The sequence below is a fragment of the Anolis carolinensis genome, chromosome 1 (genome assembly GCF_035594765.1).
Source record: "Anolis carolinensis isolate JA03-04 chromosome 1, rAnoCar3.1.pri, whole genome shotgun sequence".
Classification (NCBI taxonomy): Eukaryota; Metazoa; Chordata; class Lepidosauria; order Squamata; family Dactyloidae; genus Anolis; species Anolis carolinensis.
In genome coordinates, this window is record NC_085841.1 from 275,501,229 (window position 1) to 275,526,694 (window position 25,466).

The 25,466-nt window shown below is 39.8% G+C and overlaps 1 long non-coding RNA gene across 1 annotated transcript; it reads right to left on the bottom strand.

Annotated features, from left to right (window-relative positions):
* Positions 1-705: 705 nt before the first annotated feature.
* LOC134295389 (uncharacterized) lies at positions 706-25,141 on the bottom strand. Its single transcript, XR_010001941.1, has 3 exons — positions 24,963-25,141; positions 23,756-23,913; positions 706-6,318 (listed from the first exon to the last, which is right to left on the bottom strand). It is a non-coding gene; the product is annotated as an uncharacterized LOC134295389 (long non-coding RNA).
* Between the last annotated feature and the right edge of the window lie 325 nt (positions 25,142-25,466).

Consider the following 25,466-nt stretch of genomic DNA (forward strand, 5'->3'; position numbering starts at 1 on the left):
CTCTTATGTGTATGATGTCAGTACAAGATGAGATGCACAGCATTCACTTTGTAGAGATGTGGGCACATGAAAAATGGAAGGTATTATTTGGGAGGCACTAAAAGGATGTCAAGCCATGAGCTGCTGCATGACTTCTAAAACATTTTAGAGTTTTGCAGTAGTTGTCGCCAGAGGAATGTGGCATTTTAGTACATAACTAGGTACTTGGAGCTTAAATATACCTTGAGGCAAGACTGGGAGACATCAGGGTAGCTGAAACCAAAGATGTGTGAATGATACATACAGATATTTAGAAAAGTAAGTGTTCCTTGAAATGTATCAGCACTGTTATGAGATATCCCTGAAATGGCAGGAATGTTTATGGGAGAATGAACTTTTTTCTGTTGCCAGCATCTTTGCTCTTGCTTTACCCAGTTTTTGGCTCCCTCTTGTGTTGACTGCCTTTTCCCCTCCTTTCCTAGTTTCCCTTCTGTTCCTTTCAGCATCACCTACATTCCTGCTACCAGAGAGTAGAGGTACTAACTAAAGTCATTAAAATATTGTTTGATCAATCAGCTGTGCTGGTGGACGGTTTCTATGTGAGCTTTTGGCCTCTTGCATTCTTCATCCTGTGTTTATAGTTTTTTCTTCGTCTTAGTATGAGATGTGCCAGTCATGCAAATAGGTTTAAGATGGGCAAATGTAGTATTAGAACAACAGCAGAGATTATAACATATTCAGATTTATTCTTTTTTTATAGCAAGATGGATGAAGTTTCATTGGGGTGAAGGGGATATTTTAGCATCTTATGTTGGCTGAAACATTCTAGGCTAAATGCAGAAAGGCTTACTGTAAAAGTGACAAAGAGCCTGATTTAGATATTTGTTCCTGCTATGCGTCTACTGGAGATATTTCTTCCTGGATTTCTGAAATCCTTGACATTCATTGACATTAAACATGCAGTTTCATCCATCTGTATTCAGAAGTAAGCCTTTTTGGTTCACAATTCCATGCTAGACAAGTTTAAAAAGTGCAATACAAAAGTTAAACGAACAATTAAATAGTAACAGTGAGGCAAAAACAGAATTAAAATACAATAAATACACTTAAAATGGTATTTAAAATTCGTAGCCCTCCCCCTCATGAAGCTAAATTAAAGTATAGGAAACATTGTCATGTAGCCAATCAGAACTGCTTAGGTGATGTTGTAAAGGCAAATCAAATAGATGGAAATGCTTTTTGCCTTCACTTCGAATTGAGATGTTCACAGTTCTACCCTGAAAAGACAATAATTAAAATAGTGAATTATGTGGAGTGCAAGATATTCCATGAATTAGTTATCAACAACAACAACATGATTGTTGGGCAATTTTTGTTTCCCCAAAATACTCAGGACCACCCCAATTTTGTGGAATCATTTAAAAATACCACCCCGAACCCCACATTGCCCTGTATTCAATTCCCGTCTGCAGTCCCTCTCAAAATGGTGATTGGAGGTTTCACAAGGAAATTGGGATTGCTATGAGATGGGGGAAAGCCTACTGCCCCCCACCCTCATTGCCTACCCCAACATACATACATGTAGTCTTGAGTTACACATATATATGTCAACATAATTCCTGCCAAAATCTCTTAGAATATGGGAATGCCACTATCTTTGTTCTTTTGAATGTATATTTTAAAAAAGGAATGGTAAGAGCTAGGGCTATATCTTAGCTAGCATGAACAGTAAAGATGACGGGAAATGTGACCCTTCAGATATTGGTAGATTGCAACTTCCAGATGCCCAACAGAGAATGAGGAGGTATAATGGACATTACAGTCCAGGAATATCCGGAAAACAACATGTTCCACATACTTTGTAAAGTATGCCTGGCTTTGCAATACGTATTGTATAATCTGACTATAGCATATCAAATTGGCTATGTTATGAGCTATTCAAATGGTTGTTTTGTGAACTCCTCAAATGTTCTCAATTATACAGACAGTAACAAAACACAATATACAAATTGAGGCTACATTAAGAAAGGCTAAATGTCCGAAATGATTTATTTTCATACAATTAGCTAAATTCAATGTACATCAAAAATGTCCCTGAATGGAACTGGATGACTCAAGAGGCTGCTCATATAAGCCGACCAGGTTTGTGTCAAGTTCACTTCCAAGCATGGCTAAAATGCAAATGTATCTGCATCACCATTGTTCTAATGGCCTTTGACTGGCATGCCTGGAATTAGTTTGTGGCCCCAATCTAGCTCTTAATGAACAATTTACAAAGTGTCATCTTTGCTTGCAACCCTCAGATGAGAAATGAATTTGTATGCGGCTCTGAGAAAGCAGCAAGTTGTTTTTGCTCAAAGAAGGGCTTGGAAACACCAGCTCACTTAAAGCACAAATATAACACCTAAACAAAACTGCTTAGATTATCATGAAGGAGATTTGACCTAGCTTTTCAAATCAACATGGTTTGTTTTAAACTGTACAGTTTAGCTTTTAAGAAAAACATATTAGAATGCTTCCTAGAGACTAGACATAGCTAAAGCTAAGATATATTTATTTATTTGTTGGTTGATTTATTAAGAATTGCCTTTATATTTTTTCATTAATATGAAATGTATACCCCACCTATAGAATGCAAATGGTATCCATTAGGGGCTCCTTAAGCAGGTTCCCTTTCAAGCAAGGAGAGGTCCCACCTAAATTGCTTATCTTCAGCAAGTGCCCTATAGACTGTAGACTAAACAAAATTATGAAACTATAAAATAGACGATTTTGCAAAATAGGACATAAGAATGTTGGCAAATGATAACATGATAGGGGCAGTAGATTTTATTCCGACCTATAGAATGCAAATGGTATCCATTAGGGGCTCCTTAAGCAGGTTCCCTTTCAAGCAAGGAGAGGTCCCACCTAAATTGCTTATCTTCAGCAAGTGCCCTATAGACTGTAGACTAAACAAAATTATGAAACTATAAAATAGACGATTTTGCAAAATAGGACATAAGAATGTTGGCAAATGATAACATGATAGGGGCAGTAGATTTTATTCCGACCGTTTAACCTATGTTTGCAGCTGTCTTATTGGAAAACGGTTCTGCATAGAGTTATGGCAGACATCCTATCAGTGAGCCGTGATATGAGTTTAAATCCAATTTATGATACCATAACCCTCTCTTTTGGCTGATTGTGGAAGTCATAATTTCAAAATGCTTCTAACTACTTTCAAGCAATATAGACTCCCTCTCTGCCCCTCCTCCCACTGCTTTTTGCATGCAATTGGAAAACAGGGGAGAAATAGAAATGTATCCAGTCATTTTTCTGTAACTGGATACACTGCAAAGATATTATTATTATTATTATTATTATTATTATTATTATTATTATTATTATTATTATTGACACAAAGACACAGTGTGACTTCAAACGAGATATATTTGGTGGATTTCATATCACAAAATCACGTTGAACACTTCCCAAGCGTTTAGGACTGTGTGATGTATTTTCGGATGATGCGCACAGATCCCAGTAAGGTGGCCTTTTGCAGTTGACCGATCGTAATTTTGTCAACGTTTATTGTTTCCAAATGCCAGCTGAGATCTTTTGGCATGGCACCCAGTGCACCAATTACCACCGGGACCACCTGAGCTAGTTTATGCCAGAGCCTATGCAGTTTGATCTTGAGGTCTTGATAACGGTTTAATTTTTTGTGTTGTTTTTCATCAATTCGACTGTCACCTGGTATAGTGACATCAATAATCCAAACTTTTTCTTTTCCACAATACTTTTGCAGGTTTGCGATCCCACCAGTTCTTTACTACTGGCAGATTGTACTTGTGACATAAATTCCAATGAATCATTTGGGCCACATAGTTGTGCCTCTGTTTGTAGTCTGTGCGATTTTCTTACAGCAGCTGAGGATATGATCAATGGTTTCGTCAGCTTCTTTGCACAGTTTGCATTTTGGGTCATCAGCTGCTTTTCGATCTTGGCCTTAATTGCATTTGTTTGGATGGCTTGCTCTTGGGCTGCAAGAATCAGGCCTTCTGTCTCCTTTAGTGTACCATTCGTGAGCCATAGCCAGGTGGTTATTATTATTATTATTATTATTACACTTATATGCACTAATATACCATTATTATTATTATTATTATTATTATTATTATTATTATTATTATTATTACACTTCTTATTTCCCAAAAAAGACTCAAAATAGCTAACACTAAAATTATACAATATGTACATTAAAACCCAAAGTGAATGAACATGAAAATAGGTTTTAAATATGTATTTTAACATGTCTTTTTAAATAACATTTTATTAAAAGACTTGTTAAATAATAATAATAAACCAATGAGACAATTTAAAAACCTGTTAAACTACATAGCACCCCCTGGTTCAATCCTAAAAACTTTCTGCTTTAAACCCTGCAGGAAATCCACAGTGAGCCCTAAGAGTCCTTGTGGACACATGTTGCAGTATGTCCAGCTACAGAATAAAAGCTGTATGAACCTCCACTGTTCCCTCTCTTTCCAGTGACATGGAAATGACAGTGTTGGTGAGCTGCATCTTTTATAAGATGGGTTTTGTAAGGGGAAAAAAAAAAGATGGAGCTATGGAGATGTAACAACAGGCTAAACGTACACATCCTAGAATCATAGAATCATAGAATCATAGAATAGTAGAGTTGGAAGAGACCACATGGGCCATCTAGTCCAACCCCCTGCTAAGAAGCAGGAAATCGCATTCAAAGCACCCCCGACAGATGGCCATCCAGCCTCTGCTTAAAAGCCTCCAAGGAAGGAGCGTCCACCACGGCCCCGGGGAGAGAGTTCCACTGTCGAACAGCTCTCACAGTGAGGAAGTTCTTCCTGATGTTCAAGTGGAATCTCCTTTCCTGTAGTTTGAAGCCATTGTTCCGCGTCCTAGTCTGCAGGGCAGCAGAAAACAAGCTTGCTCCCTCTTCCCTATGACTTCCCTTCACGTATTTGTACATGGCTATCATGTCTCCTCTCAGTCTTCTCTTCTGCAGGCTAAACATGCCCAGCTCTTTAAGCCGCTCCTCATAGGGCTTGTTCTCCAGACCCTTAATCATTTTAGTCGCCCTCCCCTGGACGCTTTCCAGCTTGTCAACATCTCCCTTCAACTGTGGTGCCCAAAATTGGACACAGTATTCCAGGTGTGGTCTGACCAAGGCAGAATAGAGGAGGAGCATAACTTCCCTGGATCTAGACGCTATTCCCCTATTGATGCAGGCCAGAATCCCATTGGCTTTTTTAGCAGCCGCATCACATTGTTGGCTCAACAATGAAGTCTTGTAGACTACAAAGCTAAATCTTGAAATTGCCGTGAAAAAAACAATTGTTTCATGAGATAACTAGAAACTAGAAACATCTAGCATTATGGTTCCCCTCATAATGACCATCTTTTTCTAAAAATATTCTCTATCAATTACTTTCATGCCAGACTGACTATTAGTGGTACAGAAATGCCATGAAATGACACCAGCAGATAAGGTGCCCATGTCAATTGTGACAGCAACAATGTGAAGGCTATTTCAAGCAGTTTGGGTCACAGATGGACAATGTAGTACCTGCTACATAATTTGCACTACATACAGTTCTTATACTCCCTGGCTCATGAGCCAAAAACATTTGGAAAGTATCAAGTTGCCTACCCAAGTGCATGTTGATAATAACATGTACTCAATTAGATATTGATTCTGATGGAATTTATCTGCCCTTTATCAAATCAAATTTCTCATCTCATTCCTTAAATCTATATACATTAGGTAGCCTTGTTATATTTCATTTTTAATTGGTCTATTTCACTCTCTTTCTAGGTGGGCTTTTTCTTTCATTCTGGTGAAGACATAACTTAAGCTAAAACTACAGCTGAGATGCTATAAAATGAACAAATTAGCAAAAGAGTAAAATACATGTACAGATGTTGATAAATGTGTCTGATAATGAAATTAAGGAAATCAAGGAAAGACTGTTATGGTGGCAAATGATATCACTGCCTGTTTGAGGAGCCTTGGATGGCAAATCCAATACATTGAAAGAATACCCATTTAAATTGGATGTAGAACTACCTAAGAGGAAAACAAAGCCAAGGTTATACGTATATTGGAACTGTGCAGTAAACAAAAGCAATACGCTGAAAACTGAAGTCACTCTCCCCTTTAAAGCAGAGCATGAAATTTCAGATCCTGTAGAAGAAATAAGTATTCTTCAGGGGAAAATACTTCTTCTTGTGGTTTATTTACCACAGTCTTTTTCTTTCCGAGCAGATTCCTCATAGGCTCAAGACACTCATTTGTGAGAGAAAAGAAACAGGTACCTGGAAATTTCAAAAGAAAGTAGGGATAAGCAGTTTGTGACAGAAATATTTTTCTTTGGAGGTCCCTAGTTTGAAAAAGGCAGAGCTTTTATTATTGATATTTTTAAAAGATGGAAGAGGAGAGAGAAAAACATGGGAAGATTACAAATAGAAGATGTCATCATCAGACCCAGCATAAAATTGGTAGCAGACTGCTTGCACAATGAAATGATCATTTCTAAGATTGAAAAACGGGTTGTCACTTCAAATGCTCCAATGACAGTTTATCAAATTTCCCACCAGTATGAAGGACTAACCAGTGATAACATTGGGCACAGTCCTGAGCCACTCAGGTCATGGCTTCTAGGCAGACAATTTCTAAAACAATCAGGAGCTTGTGTGGGTTTTTTAGATAGCTGTTAGAATGAAATAAAAATACTCTTTATATTTGTAATTGAGGTAAGTCAGTTTTTGCAGGGCTATCTCTGCTGACATCCTTTCAGGCTGTTGAGAATAAAGCCTCTGATTCTGACTTCAAACCATCTGTGTCCTATGTAGTCCTTTGGAAGCTTGGCACTCTGGACTCTAAATCCATGGTTTTAGCAAAGCTGAAATCACATAACAATATGAAGAAACCACTCTAACCCCAATCCTAAAAGTTGTACTGGTTCCTGTTTTAGTTCTGGGCTGAATTCAAGGTTCTGGTTTTGACCTATAAAGTCCTAAATGATGTGAGACCTTTGTACTTGAAGGATATTATCCTTCCCATGGGCTTAGATTCTGAGGGGATCCCCCCCCCCCATTCTCATTATTATATCATTAGAGGAAGTAGAAACAGGTATGGCTCCCTCCCCTATCTCTTTAGAGTGAGATACAGAGGGTTATTTGCTGTTTGTCAGCTAACCTATATCTGTTTGGAGCTCCTTCTAATCACTTTCTAGTTATCTAGGCTCTTAACTCAGGATCAGTGGTATAGTTCAAACAGGCAGAGTTAGCATCAACACTCAACTTATGAACTCTTAAATATAGCACTTTCAGGATTTTTAACATGGGAAAATGGGCAGATAGATTAAGGATCTTTTAGAATATTTTATTACAATGGGCAAAGATACACAAATCTCTCTCTTTAGGGAGAAACCTAACTTTCTCATTTTCTTGGGAGATATCCTTGTTTTTACTCTTTATATAAGGCATCACGCATCTTACATTATATTCACCTTAAAAAACATTATCATAAAGCAACCATGTAGGCATAAATTTGTAAGGAATTAAACTTTTATGTGTCTTCTGTGTATGAAACAAATAAGGATCTGTGTCATTAGCAGATATTCATGGAAATGAATACTTTCTAACATGCAATCAAGTGCAAATATTCCTATAATAGGCATTTATCTGTTCAAATAAGTATCTATTTCATAGAATAATAGAGTTTGAAGAGAGCAGCCATCTAATCTAACCTCCTGCTATGCAGGACCATATAATCAAAGCACTTCTGACAGATGCCCATCCAGTATCTATGTAAAAACCTCCATGGAAAGAGCCTCCACCATACTCTGGGGCAGCATATTCCCTGCTAAACAGCTCTAACCATCAGGAAATTTTTCCTAATGTTTAGGTGGAATCTCTTTTCCTATACTTTGAATCCATTGCCCCATGTCCTGGGACCTCATCATATGCAAGTCCTGCTTCCTACTCTATTCCCACATACTTCTGAAACAGTTCATTTAAAAAGTAACACTGATCCCATCATATGATGCAAGGGGACTTCCACCTCTTGCCCATGCTGCTTCATCTGTGAACTGTCTCTGTGAATTGTAGGAAAATGTAGGGGGAACTGGAGCCAGTTCCAAAGTGTCTTCTGAGCTCCCTATGAATGTGGAAATGGGAGAAACCAGGGAAAAATATGTTGGATGCGTTCTGTCAAATTTAACCATGATGAATTGCTTCAGTGACATGGAGTCATGGGTGTTCCCATGAATAGTCTCTTACCAAACATTAACATTTATCTCCCAATATCCTGCTTCATGAGCCTGGCATGGTAATTTTAAAAATTAATTTAACCATAAGGAATAGTGCAATTTCAAGATATCACCACTTTGTTTTTCCTATAATTTTTCCTTCATAGTTGCTAGCTTTTTAACTTTTTTAAACTAACTACAGTTAAGTTCTAGTGCCTAGTAGGCATCAGACTTCCATGATTGAGAGTAAAGAGATTGAAAGGGAAAGGAGAAGAGCCCAGAGAAAGAAATGATGTCTTCCTTAACAATGATGCCTTCTGTCTCCTTGAGAGTAAGGAAACTGGGAGGGAATGGAAAGGAGCCCAGAGAAGTGGTGGTCTGCCTTAAGATGATGCCTTGTGTCTCTATGGATGGTTGAGCTAGAGGTGAGAGAAGGCAAGGGGATAAGTAAATTCTACATCTTCTTTAAAGAAGAAATCCCATGCAAAGAAGACGATTCTAAATGCTTTCCCCATTTTCCTCAGTGTCTAGTCTTTAGAGCAGCAGAAAACAAGCCTACCCAACTCCTCAATATGACTCCCAAGAACCTATTTCATTAAGAGTCATGTCCTCTCCCGCTCTCTTAATATAATTTTAGGGCTATATGCCAGTGTAGAAGAGCACCAGTAACATAAAAGTGTCATAGGCAGCAAGGCCTGACTCCATGGGAAGTTGTAAACAGCTTAACCCTCATGTCTCAGGAGTTAGCTTTTATAATCTGCTTAGCCCTTCTTATTAACCAATGTGAAATGAATTTTACTAACTCCTGTTAATGTGAACAAAAAGCTCCTCCTCTCATGGGAAGTGAGATTTTCACTGCTAAGGAACGAATCACTGACCACTGCTAATACTATCTGCTACTATCTCTTAGTTGATTTGTTTTGGCTTAGTTGGTTGCACCCACAGGACTAGATTGCAATCTGACAGAAATAGAATGGGGAGGCTGTGGAAGTTTGCTGAAACTCTGGAGCAACCCCACAGCTTTGGCACAATATGGACAGCTGGATCTGGTGTGATGCAGACTGTTCCACTGTCCATTTGAGCTGCTGCTGCCATCTCCTTTGTCTCGTACTCATTTGTTATGGGATATGAGTCCAACCTTGTAAACTATCAGTTGCAAAACAGAAACTTTAGAAACATTCCATATTGAATCCCTGCAGATGGATTTTAAAATTGTATAATAGGTAATATTTTGTACTTTTATAAATATATATCCTTTAATGTGTAATTTTAAATTGAAAAAATGTACATAGAATTTATTTGCACATATCATGCATTTTATAAATCGCAACTTGTATCTTGTTATGTCTGTTGTCTATTTATTGCTCATTTTCCTTTTACTGTGGATATGTGTATGCGCTTTCACCTGTCAACTTATGGTGATTCCATGAATTTTAATAATAATAATAAACTTTATTTATACCCTACCACCATCTCCCCGAAGGGACTCGGGGTGCCTCACAGAAGCACTATAAGTGCTGAACATAAAATAAACATAAAATAAACAATACATAAGCTTATAGACTATGACAACATACATTTACAACAGCAAACTAATTTTCTTAGTACAGGAATAGTCCAATGTGGTTTTGCCAGTTCCTTTCTCTGAATTCTAGCCTACAGCAGTTGGCATTTATTGGTAGTCCCCAGAGCTGATCCTGCAGCTCTAAGATCAGATAGGATCTGGGGCCCTTAAGATATAATAGTCCCGTAAAAATATTTCCAGGCCAAAATGTGTTGAGCTATTTTAAAGAATAAAACAATTTTTCCAAACCTTGAGATTTTGTCTCTTCTCTTATCTTTTCTCTTATTTTCAGTGACTTGGAACCAGATTGCTAGTAGTAACATTTCTTTGAGTCTGCCACAATGATACCTGAATATTTTGTCCAGTCTTAATCTTAAATCTGAAATTCAATATTTTTTCTCACTTCTCACCACCATAGAATGAAAGTCAGTAAGATCCATGATTTGGTTAAGTGAGATGAGCCACAGGGTTCCTTTCAATCTGGACCTACAGAAAAGACGGGACAAATGTTGTAGTATATCTCAACTCCCATCTCAAAGTTAAGCTGAAGCCTGGGATTTGTTTTGATTCTTTACAAATATTTTTAAATCTCTATTTTAGAGATGGAAAAAGTGGAAGGACAAGGTCTCACCTCTACGCCTGACGTAAGATCTGAGAATGGCTAGCATGGAAGCAGAATAGGGAGATGCATTCCTGGGCTGGAGATGTGCCCTCTGTATGGCCCAAGCACTGACTGGGCACAGAGTAACATGGAATCTCCATTATCCTACCAGTTCTGAGCTGTTTTGGGCACAGACTGACAAAGTTACTTTTTTTATTATCCATTACTAGCGTCCTATGGCCATTCTGGGTGAACAATTCCCAGAGCTGATATTTAAAAAGTAACCGTTATGAGCTGTGAGAGGAGAGGCTTTCTAGCTTCAAATTCATTGCTGTTGTGAAGAAAAGAAATTTTCTTTTGACTTCACACTGGCAGCAACTACATTTATGAAACCTTGTGTATAATATTAGACTAGTTGAGAATGCTGGCGTTCCAGTGTGAAGATATTGTGTTGGATGTTAATGTGTAATTAAATACAGATTGACTGAAAAAAAACCTGAATAGAATTGCACAGCTACTCTAGAGTTGATGAATGGTATTAAATACAAAAGAACAGTTCTATTTACATTCAATCACTTGCCTTTGTATTTATGAGCTGTATAACTTTGTAAAATTGTAAATCTATAAACATTGTTGCCTGTGGTCGTTACTCAATTTTCTCATGTGAAATGCAAATATGGCCATTGTGAACCTTTTAGTTATGAATTTTGAATATAAACTATATTTTTGTTCCTCTGTGTTAAAGGAAGAGAAATATCTTTATCTGGAAAAGCAGAGCTGCTCTTTTTTTATTGTTATTCTTATTAGTATGCTGTTTTGGGGGCCCAAACAGAACTCCTCAAGTGGCTTACAATTTAGAAAAGAAAGACAGGTGAAAACCATACAACTTACAAACTATTGCAAGATTCATACCAAGATCCATTGGAATCAAAAAAATGAAAATTAGACTTCCAAACAGAATAGTTTAAATTATATTTCTGAAAGCTACAAAGGAAGAGGATGAATAAACTGCTGAAAGAAAGGTGCCATCACTAAGAAGGCCATCTACAATGTATTTACTAACTGCATCCCAATGGTAGCAGAAGACAAAGAAGAACATCCCCAGAAGGGCCTATCCGGGACTAGCTCTGACATCAACTTCTTCAGAACAGCAGATTCAAAGCATCCAGATATTCATGCTATGAGCATAGGACACCCCTCCTTCCATTTCAAGATTAGCTTCTATACCTACTAAGGTCACATGCTTCCAATGTTTCTGCATCCATGATCCTCAGCATGTTTTCATTACAGGAAACCACCCTGAGTCCCCTCGGGGAGAGAGGGCGGGTAACAAATAAAGTGTTATTATTAGTGTTATTATTTCAGGAACAAATAGGAGTCTCCGGTGGCCTAGGGAATAAAAGCCTTGTGGCTTGAAGGTTGGATTGCTGACCTGAAGGCTGCCAGGAGAGCGCAGATGAGCTCCCTCTATCAGCTCCAGCTCCATGCGGGGACATGAGAGAAGCCTCCCACAAGGATGGTAAAAACATCAAAACATCCGGGCATCCCCTGGGCAACGTCCTTGCAGATGGCCAATTCTCTCACTCCAGAAGCAACTCCGTTTGCTCCTGACACGAAAAAAAGGGAACAAATAGATGAAATCAGTAGAACATCCTTACAGAAAGGCAGCTTTAATGCCCTGCCCAAATCTATGTTATTTCCAGCTCTTCTAGAGTGAATTTTCTTTGATATACGCTGACTTGTGTAATAGCATTCATCTGTTTTGATTAAATAGAAACTGCCTAAATATTCAGTATCATACTTATCTAATATATTATATAGCAGAATGATTGTAAATTAGAATAATTGCTAGCTGTCATACCATACTGACCCTCCTAGAGATGGAAATGTCAAGAGATGACTACTGATGCTGTGAAAAGAGCAGGAATACCTGTTGCATTTCTTCCTCTTAAGGCATAGGCATTCGCAAGATCAATTTATAGTGGAATTTTACAGGCACATTATTTACAAAATGCAAGATGGCCTGAAGCACAGAGACCAATCATTCTTAGTTTCCTTGTGACGCTAGAGTATTGTAAATAGCACTGACAAAGTAATGAAAATTTTCCCCACTGCCATATACAATGGCACTATGTTCTGAAGTTTAATAAATGCTTTGATTAAAATCAAACCAGTTGTCTCAATGCTGGTTGCTCCAGGTTATTGTCATTGCATTTTTCATGCCTGCCACCTGAGTTTCAAGTGGGACAAATAATTTTTGAAATGACAGAACTGATTATTTTGTATTTGTCACTGGTTAATATTTCTGTCTATAATTTACAAGGCTTATTCCCAGTAAATGCATCATATAAAATTATGCAGTCTGAAAACTGCCAGTACGTTGAAAGTTTAAATGTAAGGATCTATCTAATGATATTTTGCTCTCTGGATGCCTAACTGGTGGGAATGGAAAGCAAGGAAATTTTTTATAGCAATACTTGATGAAACACTTTTTTTAAAAAATCGGGAGCAACTTGAGAAACTGCAAGTCACTTCTGGTGTGAGAGAATTGGTCGTCTGCAAGGACGTTGCCCAGGGGACGCCCAGATGTTTGATGTTTTACCATCCTGTGGGAAGCTTCTCTCATGTCCCCGCACAGGAAGCTAGAGCTGATGGACGGAAGCTCACCCCACTCCCCAAATTTGAACTACCAACCTTTTGGTCAGTATCCCTGCTGGCACAAGGGTTTAACCCATTGTGCCACCTGGGGCTCCTCGATGAAAAGTAACCAGTCATCTTGTTGCCTAGTCTAAAAACATGTCATACAGTTATTTAGCTGAGAACAAAGCAGTGCATGTATGTGTGTGGAATTGTGTGTGTGTGTGTGTGTGTGTGTGTGTGTGTGTAAAGGAGGGAAAGCTAATATATTTTTGTTCCATGTTCTTTTCTCATCATGTGGTTGCCTGAGACCAAAACAGTCTGTGTGTGTGTGTGTGTGTGTGTGTGTGTGAGAGAGAGAGAGAGAGAGAGAGAGAGAGAGAGAGAGAGAGAGGGAAAAACAGAGGGCACATTTAGAAATGTGTCTGCCCCATGGTGACTACATGCCACAGGGAGTTGATCCAGGGTAATCTGGGTCAATGCCACCTTAATGTGACCTTGTTCGGGATTAACCAAAGTCAGGATCCTGACCCAGGAATTAGACTTTCCATGGACTTAGGGCATTCAGGACAGTTGGACTGATTCCCAGTCAGAACTGTTCTATCATCCTGCATTCACTGTGTTCAGGTGGCCCAGGGAAATGAGATGGAAGCCCCTTGTCCCCCATCCCCATGGCAGTCCCTGGCCATGACCTGGCACCATGACCTGCCTTTTCCTGGTACTTGCTCTGATGTTTGGTAAAGCAACAGTGAGTGTGGGGAAGGGAGAGGAGGGGGCATTCCTCCTCCCCACCTCCTTTCTCCCTGTGTTTTTAATATTTCAAAGCTTTTTGAATATTTTTAACCACGTGCTTTGTAAACAAATTTGTTGTTAATGCTTTATATAAATTACTGCATTCATTTATTTCTTTATTTATTGGATTTATACCCTGCCTTTCTCCTAGTATGGTATTCAAGGTGGCTTTTAAATTAATGTAGGCTGGTTGTAGTATGAAATAAAAAATTAAACAAAACATAGACCTAAAATGGTTAAGAGGATTGGGGGAAATAGAATGGTCAAAAGTTCCAGCCAGCATTCTACTTTGAAAGTATCTATATCCTAGTAATTAAAAAAAGAATGAAAAGGAACCCTGACTTTCACTGCCTATGAATCCCAGCCCTTACCTAGGGCAGTTAATGCAGTTTGACACCACTCTAACTGCCATGGCTTAATGCTATGAAATCACGTGAAGTGCCAGCAGACTTTGGTTTTGTTGTTTATTCGTTCAGTGGCTTCCGACTCTTCGTGACCTAATGGACCAGCCTACACCAGAGCTTCCTGTCAGCTGCCGCCGCCCTCAGCTCCTTCAAGGATACGATCCATCCACCTTGCCCTTGGTTGGCCTCTCTTCCTTTTTCCTTCCATTTTCCCCAGCATCATGATCTTTTCCAAGCTTTCTTGTCTTCTCATGATGTGGCCAAAGTCCTTCATCTTTGCCTCTAATATCCTTCCCTCAAGTGAGCAGCCAGGCATTATTTCCTGGAGGATGAACTGGTTGGATCTTCTTGCAGTCCAAAGCACTCTCAGAATTTTCCTCCAACACCGCAGTTCAAAAGCATCTATCTTCCTTTGCTCAGCCTTCCTTATGGTCCAGCTCTCACATCCAAAGGTTGCTTTGGTATAGAAGGCTAAATATCTTGCAAAACTACATCTCTCACAATTACATAACATTGAGTCACAGCAGTTAAAATGGTGTCAAACTACATTAATCCTAGAGTGTAGATGCACCTCTGGGTGAAGGAAATGGCACTTGGGGTGCATCTAGATCAGGCATGGGCAAACTTCAGCCCTCCAGGTGTTCTGGACTTCAATTCCCACAATTCCTAACAGCCTACCGGCTGTTAGGAATTATGGGAATTGAATTCCAAAACACTTGTAGGGCCGAAGTTTACCCATGCCTGATCTAGATGGTAGAATTAATGCAGTTTGACACCACTTTAACTGCCATGGCTCAATGCTATGGAATCCTGGAATTTGTAGTTTGGTAAGGCACCAGCGTTCTTTGGCAGAGAAAGCAAGAGATTCTGTAAAATTACAACTTCCATGATTCCTTAGCATTGTGTCATGACAGATAAGTGGTGTTTAATGGCATTAATTCTACAATGCAGATGCACCCTTGGTTTCAGGGAAACAATGAATCTTATCATGAACCTGCAAAGAATGAGGAACTTGCATTCCTGACACACACCCATCCTTTGCGAAAAGCTGTCCTCCACATTGCAAAGTGGAATTCAGATGCTGCTCCTAGTGTTAGCATTTAACACCACCAGCTCTGATGAAAACCAGAGTTAACAAATTAAAATGCAAATGTAGGTCTGAAAAGGCAGCAGCTGATGTTATCCTGCTGGTTCATTAATTCTTTGGTTCAGAAAACGCTTAACAAGATTCAGAAATCAATAGCAAGAGGGTGACAAAACAGCCAATGTGAAAAAGTAGAGAAACAGTTATTCATTTTTTGAAGGAAGAAAAAAAAGATGAGCTATTTGGTACACCTTGTTATAAAGCTAAGCCCAAGTGTTTATCCCTCATTGATTAATATCGTTCTCCAAGCTGTGAACAGAGCCGCAGAGAAGCAAGGGTATCGTGACTGGACTCCAAGTGCCGAGATAATTATTACTCAGTTAGAAGACCTAAATGGCTTTCCATTTAAGTGGCAAAGAGAACAATAGAAATCTTAAATGGTTTTTGAAGTGACATAGCAAGCAATAAATGTCAATTAGTGCTAATGGCAGAAAATGTAAAAAAGGCAAGAAAATACTTTAAATTACTCTTTTCTTATCTTGCACTCAAAGTAAAAACCAATGATGTGTGTGCAAGAAGGTATGTGAATGCTGACAAGATACAGAGCAGCTATGGAACTTCTTGTACGATGTTACAGATCCAAAGGTTAATGTTTTACTTGGATTACTAGTGTATATAGTATCCACTATTTTGCCTGACTCTTTGTTTGCTCCAAAGGAACAGGTTAAGTTATAAACTTACCCGGAAGGGTCACCGTTGTAATGAAGCATAAAATGTCTACAACCACTTTTTGTAGCTTTGTGATGAAAAGAATGTTCAGCCAAAACCTGGGGCTTGAAAGGCAACTTTGCCCAATGTTTAAACCACAAGTAAAAAACATCCACTTTAATTACAGAAGAAAAGCTGGACAGAATCACAATTTCTGAGGGATCTGCTTGTTCTTAAAGGGATGAGAATTCATATACTCCTGGATGAAATCTCATAGAATCATAGAAGGGGCTATTGGATACAATCTTAACTGAATTTTATATTAAAGATCAAGGGCAAATATGCAGCCAAATGCTGTTACTGGATATATTTGCTAAGGCCCAGATAAAAGATCTGGGGATGTTTAGTTGTAGCATCTTTTGGTTTTTCAGTATGACCCACATAGCTACATGAAATCATGAATAATAGTGAATTCTATTGAAATGAAGGACCTCTGGCCCAAGAAAACCATAGAGTTGTTCTGGAGGATCTAGAAAATGATTAGAGATGATATATTTTATCAGGTGTGAATAAATACTTGTTCTGTGAATACAAAGGTCATACTGTAGAATCATAGAGCTGAAAGAGACCACAAGGCCCATCCAGTCCAACCCCCTGCATTGCAGGAACACACAATCAAAACATGCCTGACAAATAACCATACAGCCTCTGCTTAAAAACTTCCAGAGAATGAGACTCCACTACATTCTGGGGCAGCATGTTCCACTCCCTAACAGTTCTTATTGTCAGGAAGTTTTTCCTAATGTTTAGGTAAAATCTCTTTTCCTACAATTTGAATTCATTGTTTTGTGTCCTATCTCCAGAGCAGCAGAAAACAAGTTTGTCCCTTCCTCAATGTAACATCCTTTTAAATATTTAAACAAGGCTATCATGCCCCCTCTCAACCTTCTTTTCTCCAAGTTAAACACACTCGGCTCCCTAAACTGTTTCTCATAGCGTTTGGATGCCAAACCTTTGATCATTTTGATCACCCATCTCTAGATATGTGCTAGATTGTCCATATGCTTCATGAATTGTGGGGCCTAGAACAGAACACAATATTTCAGATATACTGGTCATTGACATCATTATATGCTGATCTCCTGTACACCAAGCTCCAGGAACTGGTGCTGTAGCTGTATAGAGAGTGGGCTTGGGCCCGGATCAGTTTGTGCAAAAGTGATTTGTAAAATTCGGTGGTTCATTTTGTATATTCCCCCCAAAACGGGACAAGGGGTTGGGAGTTGGAAAGTCAGCCAGCCAAAATGGATCAAGAGAACAGGAATTTCTTGGCTACTGGAGAGGATGGAGTTAACTCTGGAATATACCTGAGGCAGGGGTCAGCAGCAGCGACTCCTGGAGAAGATGGGGTTTACTGCAGTGTCTTTTTTTGCTCTCTGGCAGCCGCAGCAGCATTAATTTCTTCTGGAAAAATTCCCAAGGCTCCTCCTCCAGAGAGGCCCCTACTGGGAACCCACTTTCCCAGCAGCACTTGCATGGGGTGGGCATTGAAAAGTCTCTGAGCTCTTCCCAAAGCATGATGGGAGTTGAAGTTTATTTCTCTCTCTGTTTCTCAGCCAATAAAAGGCCTGCTTGTGTCCATGCTCTGATTGACTGAGAATTGACACAACCAGCGACTACAATTCCCAAGCACCTCTGTCTTATTTTTAAAAATGTTATGGTAAAAACTTAAAATAATTCTAAAAAAACTGGCAGATTGGTGAATTGTTCTGAAACCTGGCAAGCCTGCAGTAGAAAATGGGGTCTAAAACTGAGGTAGGTGTCATGCAGATTGGCCTTAAAAGGACTGAGGATTGAGCCTCTAAAGTTTCCCATTGTAACCAATGGGCCAAATCTTTGCTGAATGAAACTGGCAACACATCTCCTGATATGAGTAACTTGAGTAATTTGAGAATGAGGGATTATTTGAAAATGGAACCCGAAACAACATGCCTTTTGGCCAAATTACACAAGTCTAATAGAGAACTAATGTATTTCTGTTGTCTCAAGACATGCAAGCTGCTCATAGCTCTGGCAGCGACAAAAGTTTAATCATTCATTTTTGAGATAATCAAGGCTGTCAGATAAGGTAGAAGCCCTTTTATTACCTTGCATGCAAATATATGAAAATTCAATGTAGTGGTACTAAATCAGTATAACAATGGGTCTTAGAATGATGGCCCCTATTCTGGTACTATCCAGATGTCCTTGACTCACCCCTCCCATCTCAAACCAGACCATTCATGCTGGACAGGGATGATGGGCATTACAGTCCAATATATATGTGGGAGAAAATTGTTCAAGCAGGTCCAGAAATCAGCAATGGTAAGATTGCTGTATGGTTTGAGAGATAGCAGCATTACTCTGTATTAGTCTTGTCCTACTTGCCCGGTTTGGAAATTAAGGCCAAAATCTTAAGTAAAGATCAAGATGGAATGAGGGGATTTTTCTTTATAATTTACTAAGGAGACAGGACAAGAAATATTAACATAGCCTGCTTGCCAGAAGGTGACTTGAGAGTAGAGGGTAAAGAGTCAGGTTCTGAGACTGGACAACTCTAATGAAAACTTTATTAGGATTAGTATGGACTTTGGAGGCATCTCCCTTCAATATTCCATCTGATGTTAATAATGATATGATGCAGATTAAAAAGTGTCCTTATGCTAATGGCCATGACATTTAAGAAACTTGAAGAACAGGTTGATTGTTTCACATTTTAATGCAATTATATTGTTTCTGAATTGCACTTTAAGAACCAATGCACAAACCAAAATGAATGTATATTTCTATATTTTTCCAATTGTGCAATTGAATAATTCATATCAAAATATGTATTGGGAAAAAGTGTCCAGAAAATGTGACATTAGTGACATGTCATGAAGTTGCATTATGTCCTTAATAGAAAAAGGATGCACAGAATGCATGTATTAGTCAAATGCACACAGAAAAACACATGAATGATCACAGAGACTTAAAAAAACCACAAACTGCTGTTGAAATGAGATAAAAAGAAGTTTGAATTTTTTTTTAAATGAGTAAAACTGAACATGATACTTCATCTACAAATCATTAAAAAAAACCTCCAAAAACCTTTGTACTGTTTGGGTCCCTAAGACCTAAATCCAATTACAGGTTCCAGTAGAGAAGACCTATTAAATCAGTTGTTAAATGATAAATCAACAGTTGCATAAATCTCACTGATATATTGGGCCCATTCAAGTTCAGATTAATAGCTGGATTTTGGCCCAGATATATAAACCAAATGCAGGTTTTAGCATTCCAACAATAGAAGGAGATGTAAAGGAAGACTTTCCTGGTTCTAAAAAGAAGAAACCAAGGGCCTAAGGTGGAATGCTGAATTTTTCCTGTGCACTTTGACTTTTGCCCCTTGTATTTATTTATTTATTTATTTGCGACATTTATATCCTGCTCTTCTCACTCCGAAAGGGACTCAGGGCGGCTTACAAGTTATATGTACATACAATATATTATATTATTAGCATAGCACAATATAAGCATTATATATTACTATATTGTACTATACCACTAATAGTAATATAAATATACAATTATAATAGTGTATTATTGCATTATCATTATTCTATATGACTTTTTTTTTTTTAGATGAGGTGGAGGAGCAGCTAACAAGAATAGCTGTTTGAGCATTGGACTACTTTGGACAAGGGTTCAATTCTCCATTCAGCTGCAAAAATCAGTGGGTGACCTTGACAAGTCACACACACTCAGTTCCAGAAGACTCTGCAATAGGTTCACCTTGGAGTCACCATACATTGGAAATGATGTGAAGGCACATAACAATAGCAAATTATTCAACATTAACACTCCCTGGAATATTTTTCAAAATTAGAAGTGAATTTTATGTTTTAATGTGCCTCTTCCCACTTCTTTCATTTTATGCAGCCTTTGAAACTGGGATGTGGATTCTCTGCTCTTCCACCTATGACTTCATACATTAGGTTTTCTATACCCATCTGATTTCCCTGAATTTCCCAGTGATGGGATGGTGGTTGTGTCAAGGTGCCACACTTGTGAGATAAAAAGGAGCACTTAGGGCACCTCACTTGAGTAAGCTTTCAAGTATCTCTTGGTTGCTTTTCTACTTTTTCTCTGTGCATCTATATTTCCAGGTACCAGCAGCACAGTGCAAATACTCAAGTGATCAGATCTTCTGGGATATTTTCCTTCCAACTCTGCATTAACCTTCAAGACCAAAAAACAAAAGAGTTTTGTTCAGTCAGTCAGGAGCCAAACCTCAGAAAATACTTCTGGAAGAAATATTTTTCTAACATGGTACAAAGGCTCTTGATGTTTCATGATGCATAATGCACTTATATATTCTCAAACCTGTGATATTGTAACCAATTATCCTTATCCCTAGCCCAGAAAATGTACCTTGCTTATACAGTTCTACCATCCAAGGAGTAGAATAATATGCCTTCTGGAATCAGTGGAGTAGGCGAGATGAGAGAGGCATTGATTTTTGTTTTCAACAATTGAGGAGGCAGACGAGGAGGCTGCATTTGTATTTCATGCTAAGTTTCTCTCTCTTCATCTTTTATTAAAAGGATCTTTGTGCCTAGCAATGGTTGGTTAGTATTTTACAGGGCTTTTGCTTATTTTCCTTTGATCAGATGTGTCCTTCAATGTAACAGCTGCACTCAGCAAGGTGAGTTGGAGGTATTTTCCTTTGACAAATCAGCAGATGAATACTTGTCTTTTTAGATGTACAAGGATGGTAGCTAATGCCTAATATAGGAAATATAGATTGCATAATTTGATTTAGATCTGTATAGATAAGATGGGCCCAGAAGACATCAGCCCCAGATTTCGAGGGTTATTGCAAACCACTCTAGAGATGTCTTAACTTTTAAAAAACAGGTTGATAACCGAAACCCCGGCTTTTAAATTAATTTAAAAGCGCAGCGGAGAGTTCCGCAGATCACTCACCAAAGGAACGGAGCGGGACCGCAGCAGACTATTATTAAAAGATTTTTTTCTTTCTTCACTTTCCCCTTCCCTGAACTATGTAACAAATCCCCCAATAAAAGTAGCACTTATTTTAACAGTAACACTCTCTATCTGGTTATTTTGTGTCATTCTCTGACTCCTTCCTTTGCATGCAATTTCTCTCTCTCTCACTAACCCGCCTGATCTTTAAAAACCCTGGCGGAGGCTTCTCCGCCATAGATTAATACGGCGGACGATATAAATTGGCTCATATCTCTATCAAAATTACCCCTAGAACGCTCCTCTTTTAGTCCTAACCCTTTCTAAGGCTCCTGACTCGAAGACCACCAACGGAACCGAAATCGGTCCAGTTTTCGGCACCTCAACAGCTGACTGTCAAACGGGACCGACTGCTCTTTTCAAGCCGGGCTGCCCTCCTCCAGCCTTATCCCGGACTTTCCTCTCCCCGCGACTCGCGAAATGGTTTTAAGAGATCCCTAGCCCCTTTCTGTGAACTGGGGATGGGGGGATCGCTCTCCCGCTGGGGAGACATAGATCTCCAAGTACCCTCACCCTCTCTGCAGCTGCCAGGGGGTGCCCGGACGGGTGCCCTCCACGTTTCATTCATACCTTCATAATTTTATGAAGGAGAAGAACACTCTTCCCCAGACCTATCCCTGGACTTATGAAATCTTATACTTCCGAAGACTATAACCCACATGTGCCCCTTCCCCATGCCATCTCTATGAATTTCCTTCCATCACAGATGAACTCTTTTCCTCATGCATCCATGAATTTTCATATTCTATGTACCTGGACACCCTCATGACCCACTGTTGTATGAATTTCTAATCGTTGGGCTAACTTCATGAATTGTGAAATCATGCTGCTAGAACTCCACTTCTATGACTTTCCATATTGGGTTCCCCAGATGTTGTAAACCTCGTTCTTATCAAATGTTTTCAATTGTTTATATCGTCCATGATTCCCCTTTATGCAATGTAGCCCCCCTCTATGGATTCCCCCCTTACTTCCTTGAAATCTGTCTATCTGCCTATATGTATTTGTACTCTTTGGGATCCCCGGAAATTATGTGTTTTTCCTAGCTGGGTTTACGCTCCAACTTTATTTTATTTTTCATTTTTATCTCATATAATTGTCAAATCATGAAACCAAATGGGAAATATTTTGACCCCAACATGAACCCTAGCCCCTATGACCCAGGCCTCCCTTCCCAAAAACAAAAGGATAATCTGCTACAGCTTAACCCAATCTAATTCAGATTGCATGGACAATATAAGGCTTGAGTCACCAAATTCGGAGTATAGTCCTAAAGGTGATTCAGCCCCCAGGGCAAACATTGTCATATCTCAGGAAATTCCAGGACACCTCAGAAGGGCGCCCTGTGGAGCCTGTCAAATTTGGCTCATCAACACCCATCACCACTTCCCCTCTGACACCCCAAGGCATATCTAAAATCTGTGAATGTGACAGGACCCCGGACATCCTTGATGGGTGCCATTAATTCCTTTAGAAATCGGCCGGGCAAGGATTAATCTGATATTTCCTGTCCTGTCACTTCATTGTTTCAATAGCTCCCGCCTCCTCCTCTCTGATTGGCCCGAGTGGGGACAAAAAGCGGCTCCCCATTGGGCCAGCAGAGCAAGGCGGGAAACGAAAGCCTGCCTCGTTCAACCTCCCAGCCTATCCGCGATCAGATGGGCGGGGGAGCGGGGCGGGAAATTCAAAGGGCTGTCAGACCGAAACATTGTATAAATATGGCTTTATTTGAAACATATGATACGCTAGTAGATTGAATGATCGCTACTAGTGTCCATTCAGCTGAATCGCTCAATAAAGACTCCTTGGCGGATTTTCCTTCAACTTTGGCGGACCTTTTTCATTTCGGCTCCAGGTTGTATTGCGGCTCATAGTCTCCTTTTGGCTTCGCCAAGGTCCGTTCCCTCAGGACCGGGTCGGGTCTCTCCTTAAGGGCCCGATCCCCTAAAACGCAGTCGACAACAAGGTCAGAGTGAATCAAACAATTTAAACTCTTGCCATACATGAATGACATATATGTGAGACTGACTGCAGAAAACAGACTTATATAGATTGATTTTCCATAACAGAACAACTGATGGTACAATTGTAAGCACATTTACATGGAAGGCTGCACTGAATACACCTGGATTTATTGTAAAGCAAATAGGTATACTGTTGGACTTTAAGCACAAATCAGTTTAAATCACATGTGAAAAATGCATGTTTGAACCAATGCCCCCATTTAATTCCAGATGGCATCCATCTTTCATTCTCAGTTGTTAATAATAATAATAATAATAATAATAATAATAATAATAATAATAATAATAATCCTGACTTGAATAAAGGTCTGTATATGTTCTCAATACCAAAATTTCTTATTATTTAATGTTATTTATTTACTTTATTTATATCCTGCCTTTCTTCCCATGGGGACTCAAGGGGGCTAACAACTACATACTTTGGTCCCCATTTAGAACAAAATGAATACAAAAATAAAAAACAATTAAAAACTGTGTGGGTTATGTTAAAATAGAATTAAAATATAATAAATACAATTCAAATTAATTTTAAAACTCACAATTCCCTCTAAATCCCACCCACACCCTCCCCAGCCCCTTATCCTTTTCCAAATGCCTGCTGACAGAGAAAGATCTTTACCTGCTTGTGGAAAGTAAGTAGGGATGGGGGCGCCCTGGTTTCTCTTGGGAGTTCCACAGCCCAGGAGCAGCCACCGAAAAGGCCGCCTCCTGTGTTCCCACCAAACACACTTGAGTGGGTGGTGGGACAGAGAGAAGGACCTCCTCAGTTGTAGATGTCTGAAGGTTCATAGAAGGAGATATGGTTCTTCAGATAACCTTGACTGGAGATGTATAGGGCATTGGTACAATGCTCTTTTTGCTGCCTTAATTGCCCCACTGTAGACCTTCAGATAGATTTTTGTCTGTTTTCTGCCACTGTTGCTTTAGTTTCTGTCTCATGTTTCATTGCTGCCAGCTCCTTGGTGAACCAACAGAATAGTTTGGCTCCACTTTCTGAGAAGGCATGCTTCAGAGCAATTGTGTCTACCACCCTGATCATTTCCCCAATCCAGGGCTTTGATCACCTGCCCTAATAGCAGGAAATTTCCCAAGGGCCATCAGGAATCCATCTGGATGCATAAGCCTCCTGGGGTGGACCATCTTAATGCGTCCCCCATACTTGCAGAGGTTCTGAGTCCCAGCAAGACTAAACCTGACCAAATGGTGTTCTGTCCATGACAATAGTGCCACAGAGAGCTTCTCCACCCCTAGATCATCATCATCCCCATTCTCTGTACATAATACAAAGTCTAGAGTGTGCCCAGCAGCATGTGTGGGGACAGATACCAATTAGAACAGACACATGGCTGTCATAGCAGACATGAAGCCTTGATCCACTCCCAACAATGCAGTCTCAACATAGAGTTGAAGTCCCCCAGTTCTACAAGCCATGGAGACTCCAACACCAACCCCTGAAACTTTTGAGCAGTGGGGTGGGTGGCCCACCAACAGAATTCCTATTCTGTCCTGGCTCCCCACCTTTAGGTAAACACCCTCAACCCCCTGCAGACTGAGGGATAGGTCAGGAGAGATGCACATGTGTCCCAGGCCCACGGCATGAGTCGAGGCTTCTCCATGCCTCTTTGGCCCACCAGGGAAGCCTGGCAGGCCTGCAGCTGGTGCAAGCAGCCTCTCTGCATTCTGGCAGGGGGCCTGAGGCAACAGCTATGATGAAGCACCCGGCTACTGCTCAACAGACACCCCCCCCAAGCCATACCCACGCCAGCCCAAGCGGGGAGGGGGGGCTGACCCACCGATGGTGCCTATCAGAAGCAAAGCTCCCTTACCTGTTACTTGGAAGTTTCCCTCGGACTGGCTGCCTCCTTTGTGTGAGTCAGCTATTTGACCAATGCTGCTGCCTGAAGCCTCCATGTAATCCTATGTATGCCGGCTCTCATCCACAAAGAACTGTTGGGAGTTGCCACACGCTCCCTGGCTGCTTTCTTGCTTCTCCTGGGAACAAAGCCCCCCCCCATCCCCTCCCCCCTCCCTCCCTCCCTCCCTCTTTCTTTCTTTCTTTCTTTCATTCTTTCTTTCTTGTTTTAAAAACCATTGTTCACAAACAGATTTTTTGGCTTTAACAGAATGCATACAGAGAAGTTATAAAGGTTAGAATCATAGAGGCAAGGAAAAGGAGAAATGTTAACTATCTGCTCCTCAAGTAAAGTCAACACATGGTCATCTAAAGCTTCATTTACCCTCCTTACAAAACCATTAGGTCCAGCTTCTAAAATTATTTGCCTTCACTGCTGGAAACACACACCAGGGGATGCAGTGTCCCATTTGAAACC